We start from the raw sequence: 6,753 nt of genomic DNA on the forward strand, positions 1-6,753 counted from the left end.
TGCACTATCACGACTTTCATACGCGACTTTGCTAACAGTACAAATCTCACCACACGCTTTTTCTACGATTATAAAAGACGATGTAATCGTAGCAGCAAAATATCTACATAGAAATATTATTTCGTGATCAGATAGACGTTGCGAGCATTCAGGATTGCTAACACTAATGGTCTCTCTCGGGTAATGAGAACGCGTTAAAATTGGCATCTTTTATACGGTGCGCACCAGTAATACCTTGAACTTGAGCACACGCATGGAATGCGCCAAAAAAGAAATCCGGGCGATCTTTGAGGACACGAATGCTAAGAAAGCACCACTGTCAAGGTCATACTATGTTCCTTGTATGGCTGGCAACTAATAAGTTGCCAGCCTGGATTCCCTAAAAAGACTGAAAACAAGACCTGAGAAAATGGTGCTGTCAGACGATAGGTGACTAAAATGGACCACGTTTTTCGCTTGTTCTCTTGTCGGGTATAATTCTCCTTGCTTGGTTTTGTTTAGTTGCATGCAAAAAATGCATGCTTTATTATAACTGTGTAAGCAACCTGTTGGACGCCATGTCCCGCGGACAAGCATACCCATGCTTTTGCGGGCCTGTCTAAGTGCTGTGTTGAAAACGAGACAATAAAATATTTATTATTATTATTATTATATTATTATTATTATTAGACAACGTAAACAAACACGACGGCACGGGCGTTTCTGCTGTCTTGAGAGTGCCGCCACGAGATTGCCGCACGAGTAGGTGGATATTCCCTTCTAGTACGTGCTGGGTTATCCTAACGACACACGAACAAATTTCAGAGTCAAGGGTAGCGCTTTTACGGGGAACGATGAGCTTCCACCACGCCGTTCACGTCGAAGATCACCACCGACGCCATGTTTGCATATAGAAGAAGCCCGGCACGACCGGCATGCGACGCGCGCGACCGAGCTCTCCTCGACCTGTGATTGGTCTGTTGTTGCGGTCGGTCTCCAACTGAACGAAAAAGTTCAGCCCGGCTCAACTCCTTGTGTTGCAAACGAACACGAGCGAAACTTCCGTTTGGTGCTTCGTTGCTATGGTAACTCGTCGTTCCAACCGGTTGCATTCGTTCGTAAGCGTAGTGGTCGCCCCGAACTCAACTGTGTGAAAGGGCCTTGAGGAATAACTTTGTCGTCTTCGTTGCTGCCGACGCTTGACCGATCGACTACCACAATCTAGGACATTTGGGGGTAATCTGAGCGTCTTCGTAATTCCTAAACAAAGCAGAAGTTTTCTAAAGATTTCTTGTTTTAGGTTAAATAAATCAATGACACCATTACAAAATAGGGAGACTGTCCATTGTTTTTTAGGATAACCTTAGTTTGCTTGCGGCTACTTCCCGTGCTCAAAATATCTTGGTATTTTCCAAACCATCCCACACTAACAATTATGGAACCTTTTTTTATTTTCTCTGAATTTTTGCGAATAAAATTTTCGTACAATCCTTATAACCTACCCTATATTAAGAAAAATCAAAGGTCAAATGTTCCAGGTTCAAAGAGATAGGTGATTCAAACTGATAATCAACTTTATTTCACCATCTATGGACATGACCAGGCTTCCTGTATTACAATAAACTTTTACATAATGCATGCAATATTTAATAATTTTACTGTTCTGTTAATATATCAGTGTAATATTTGAAGCATGCGTGCATTGCAACCAGCAACGTCTTAATGTGATTAATCAAAGCAATCTTCCTTACCTGGGTATTTTCTGCCACAGCGCATCTCTCTATATTTTTGCCATCTCTACACGTTCCTTCAACTGCGTACAAATATAAAAATGAGTTCTTCCATATTTTGTTGCGGAGTTTTTCGTGCAATATCGAGTGTGTTTAAAAAAAGCGTAAACGTTTTCTCGGTTATAAATACAAAACAAAACAAATGAGTAATATGAATACCATTCCGAGTTGGAACGTTCTTACCCGGCGATGTAGCGGAAGTTTGTTTTGTGTTCTGTTTTAACCTGGAATTTTAAAAAAATGTTTTCTATGCCAAAGGCTACAGATCAGGTCTGTGTTTATTACTTCGACAACTAATCTGCTGATTGTTCTTTTCGAACACTAAAAAATGTGTATAGTGATTATTGAACGGATCACATACCTGGTAAAAAGCGCTAACTAAGTCGCACTATGATTGTTATTTTTTAACAATTATTTTTGAATTACATCAGTTCGAATAAATTTTATTCACAAAGGTCTACATTCATAACTTTTATTGAGGAATCTGACTGCCGACAAAACCCGCGAATACACAATACGAATACCTTATATTATCTTTCGAATTGTTCAGAAATCGGTTGTAAGAAATGAAACAGATGACGGTAATTTCTTCAATTTTGGCATCTAGTTTCAACTAGAGCTAACTTTTCGCTAATTATCTGTGTACGTTGGGCAACGCATTGATTTTGGGCGTGGTAAAAAGGAACAAGGTCTTTTTTAATCCATAAATTCAAACCATGTTTCTGAATATTTATATTTAGGTGTCAAATTTACGTCTGCAACCCAGATACCGTCATTAAAAACAATATTTGTCACAAACCTTTGTCGGTAAACGCTGTTTGTTTTGGTTGTTGATAACGAGAGGACGTCATGTGGATACCCATTTCAACTGAAGTTCTAAGCATGGGACACATGTTTAGAACTTGGAACTTAAAAAGAAGAAAAAACGCATGCTTCAGCGAAAACACCTAATGGCTTACTTTCTTGCTCAGAGTTTGGTACCACATGTTACGCCTGATGATAAAAAAATCGCGATGCCTCGGAGGAGCCTCCCACGTCCAACAAACCTATTGTTGAGTAAATGAAATAACTGATTACCTTATTAACGTGCGCAATTGAGGCAAAAAAAACTAAAATACGAAAGCCAAAAAAAAGATATTTCTTCATATGTTTTTGTGTTTTGCGGATTCTACCTTTTTCACTGGATTCTACGACGTAAATTTGACGGAAATGTATACATATATAGTTTCGTTCCTCTCAATCGTATGTGTTAACGGCTACTACCTTACCAGCTCCTCGTGAGAAAGATATAGCGACACCACCGATAAAAATTCAGACATTTGCGGTTCGCTTGACATCTCGTGGCTTTGCCATATTCAAAGGAGTATCTTAACTTGTAAATTTTTTCTTTGTAACAATCCCAGGCAGCAGACCAATGTTGGTCCGACATTGGCCTAACATTGGCAAAGATCGGCCTCAATATCGGGCAATATTGAAAGCGCTACCCTATCCAACGTTGGCCCAGTCATTGGTGCCAATGTTTGACCACTGTTCAGCCACAGTTGCAGCCAACGTTGGGCCATTGCTAAACCAAGGTTCCAGCCAATGGTGGTCCCACAGTGGCTAAACCGGCGTAATGTTGGACGATACTGGAAGCGCTACCCTATCCAATGTTGGCGTCATTGGTGCTGATGTTGGGTCTTCATTGCACTCACCCAGCTGTTTGCAAAAAGGTAGGTAAACAGACACAACGAATTGTTTTAAAATCTCTTAGAAGTTTAAGACACAGCCTATTCTGTAGACAAGTGCAAACAAAGCATATTGTAAGATGTGAAGAGGGACTGCTCAGCTGTTATACAACTGAGAAGATTGCATAGCAAAAAACAATCGGGGTAATTCTTCGGTAGTGGTCAGTCTCCCGCCAGCTGGCAGTATGTTTTTTTCCGAAATTCTGCCAATAGTCACCCCTCATCGGTGGTGCAATCAGTTCATCTAACAACGTTTCATCGACAAATGGTTTCATTAACAGGCGATGTGTTATTAAAAAAACTCAAAACGGCTTTTTTTTTTCTTGGTAATGAGCCGCCGAAAAACTCACCATGACGCGGCGTGAAAGGGTGGGTTGGGTCGGTGAGCACGCGCCTTAGGTATACAGACGCGACAAAATGCACACACAGCGTGCAATTCGCGTAACGAATGTTCATGAAACGCTAATGTCGACGAAACATGTGTCCATGAACGTACGTGTATCCACGAAAAGGTGGTCGTGGAGCGTGTTATCACGAAACGCAGGAAGAATAAATAATTCAGCAATCTACCTGCAGTAGTGACGTAATTTCATACAGCTAATGACAGGTGACTGCTGGTAGAATTTCGGACAAATTATTCTCCCGGCTGCCAGGAGAAAGACACTGTCCAATTCTAGAAAAAATCCGGCAGAGTACCCATAGAACACGAATCAGTTGTCGCGAAGTAGCGTCCAGCGCACTTACGTTGACGGTACCGGCCCTGAAAAGTGCATTAAGAGATATATGCTGACACGGGCACGGCAGAACAGTCACTCAAAAACAAAAAACGAGCAGGTAGGTGTTCGTGAAGATTAAACACGATGCAGCACAAGCTGTCATTTCCCGAACCGAACACTAAACGCAACACAAGAATATCGTGGGCGTCTTTTAAGAAATTGCTTGTTGCCGACATATGGGTAGAGCTTTTCGAACGAGATACCATTTACTACAGAAGCGCAATCCACAGCAGCCACGCAGGCCGCATCATACGCCAAACTAGGTCCGCAAGCAGGCATTCCGATATTGTCGACGGCTTTTGCGTCTTCCGTCAAACCACGCGATCACGCTTCTGCCTTTTCCAGCGCGGAGTCGAGCGATAAAAAGTCCGCGCTTCATTGGCCCGCGAGTGTGCACCTCTACCACGCTTTCAGCTTAGGGAGAGAGAGAAAAACAGAGGAAGGTAGAAAGGCAGCAAACACCTTCAAAGACAAAACGAGAGTGCACACACGAAAGGCTTATCTTCAGGGGCATCCCAACAATAAACACAACGAGAGGGTTTGTCACTTGTACCCAACGTTTATAGTCTAGTGAACGCTATGCGTAGTCTTGGGCTTCTGGCAGCTCCGTGTTCTGCCTTATCACCAGCTTCGAGTTTGTAGTCACGTGACCCTTTACGGGGACTCGATTGGTTTGAAACAATCACAGCGTCTATCTTGCTGTCAACACCGAGTGAACAGGACAGCTCTAAGATGGCCAGCTTTTCAACTTCCAAAGAAGCTGTCCAGCCCGAAAGTGACCGACACAATGCAAGTTTGAAGATACTATGTTTACGCTGTAGAACCCACATTAGAATTTTAAATGAACAAATCGGGACTGTTTTTTGGCACACGATTTCCGCTAATAAATAAATGAATAAATGTATAGATACATATACCAATAAATTTAAAATATGTGTACACCGTTAGGTTGACATTTTCACTTCAAATTGTTTTACGAAAGAGTTGCACATAGAAGACACCACGAACAATACATCTTCCGACTTTCAACACACGATGAATCGCCAACGCTCGCAGATGGAAGGTTGCGATGCTGCGCGAATGTTTTTTTCTAAAGATGCCGCATAGTATACGCCGGGCGCAACGGCTTCGCTACCGTTCGAAAAGCAAAGGATTCGCGACGACGAAGTAGCCTCTTGCATCTTCAGTAAGGTAATGGCGCTCGAAAGTCCCATGCTCACATTTCCACAGGGCGAGCGCGGCCGGTCTGATGGAGGCGCAGTCGGCTCTTGCGTCGCGATTGCTACGTCGTTGCTCTGTCCACACTGATGACATGTGCACTGGCAGTCAAAGCAGCCCTCTCGAGATTTCATTCAAGTTCAGTAGACGGCTCTATAGCGGGATAGACTGTCGTTACAAGGGTAGAACTCATTTCGGTAGCTGTAGACGCTTGCGTCAAGAACGAAAAAAAATATCCGCAGAAACACCAAGTATAAAAAAATGACCGCATCTCCACTGGGTGAATGATGTTGATTGGGGCGAAGCTCTGCTGGTGCTGATGATATTGATTTTATTGCTCATAGGTAGTGCTGATGTTGCTGATTTGTTTTATTGCTCATAGGTAGTGCTGAGTTCCGGGTTGCGTTTCGACTTCTTTATTACTGCTTTATGGTCGATGAAAAGCAGAGCCAGTGGTTCTTCCAGCGGATCAGCTTGGATCTGCTAGAAGCCGTGGGAAAGCATCTCCACCCCTTAAGTCAACGGTCCATGTCAGAAAGAGAATGCGTGGTATGGAACGTGGTCATATACGCATTTGAGCATTTGGGCGCAGCGCCCTCTCGAGACTTCATTAAAAAAAAACGTTGCACGCACGTTGCAGGCGTACTTTAACGTTGCATGCTGCATGGCAAGTTTAACGCGATTATATACGCATTTGAACGCAGCGCCCTCACCTGTATCAAAGTTGACCGGCTACAGGCAACGTTTCATCCATGACAGAAACCCCAGCTCTTAAGTTACTACCACATCTCAGAGCCCCTTTCTCGCCCCGCAGTTGTGGCCGAGTGGTTAGGGCGATGGACTAAAAATTCATTGGGGTCTCCCAGCACAGGTTCGAATCTTGTCGACTGCGCAAACATATTTTTTTCTTTTTATGTGAGCACGGACGCCGGCCGGACGGACGGACGGACGGACGGACAATGCTAGACCCCTAAGGAGCTTCGTCCATCAAAAACATCACGCAGAAAGAAATATAAACATGGCAGGGACACGGACAAAGTAGAAGACGCTAACCCTATGGAATGCATATTCTCACAAAACACACTGGAAGAGACAGAAAAAAATTAGACCTCAAAATCAGAAGTTTGAAATGACGTCAACGCCGAGGTAAGGCAATGCTAAGAGAGAGCAGCCGGAAAAATACTACAATATTCCTTTGGGCAGCTGAGGACGTTTTTTTGATCGCGGTAATAAAGCACCGGCGATATACACCTCATAAAGCTG

General features: G+C 43.2%; 1 non-coding gene across 1 annotated transcript; it reads left to right on the forward strand.

Moving 5' to 3' along the window:
- The first annotated feature begins 6,300 nt into the window (after window positions 1-6,300).
- On the forward strand, window positions 6,301-6,382 carry Trnaf-aaa. Its single transcript has one exon. It is a non-coding gene; the product is annotated as a tRNA-Phe (tRNA).
- Window positions 6,383-6,753: the final 371 nt, after the last annotated feature.

The sequence above is a fragment of the Ixodes scapularis genome, unplaced genomic scaffold (genome assembly GCF_016920785.2).
Source record: "Ixodes scapularis isolate PalLabHiFi unplaced genomic scaffold, ASM1692078v2 PGA_scaffold8__174_contigs__length_109621045, whole genome shotgun sequence".
Taxonomy (NCBI): domain Eukaryota; kingdom Metazoa; phylum Arthropoda; class Arachnida; order Ixodida; family Ixodidae; genus Ixodes; species Ixodes scapularis.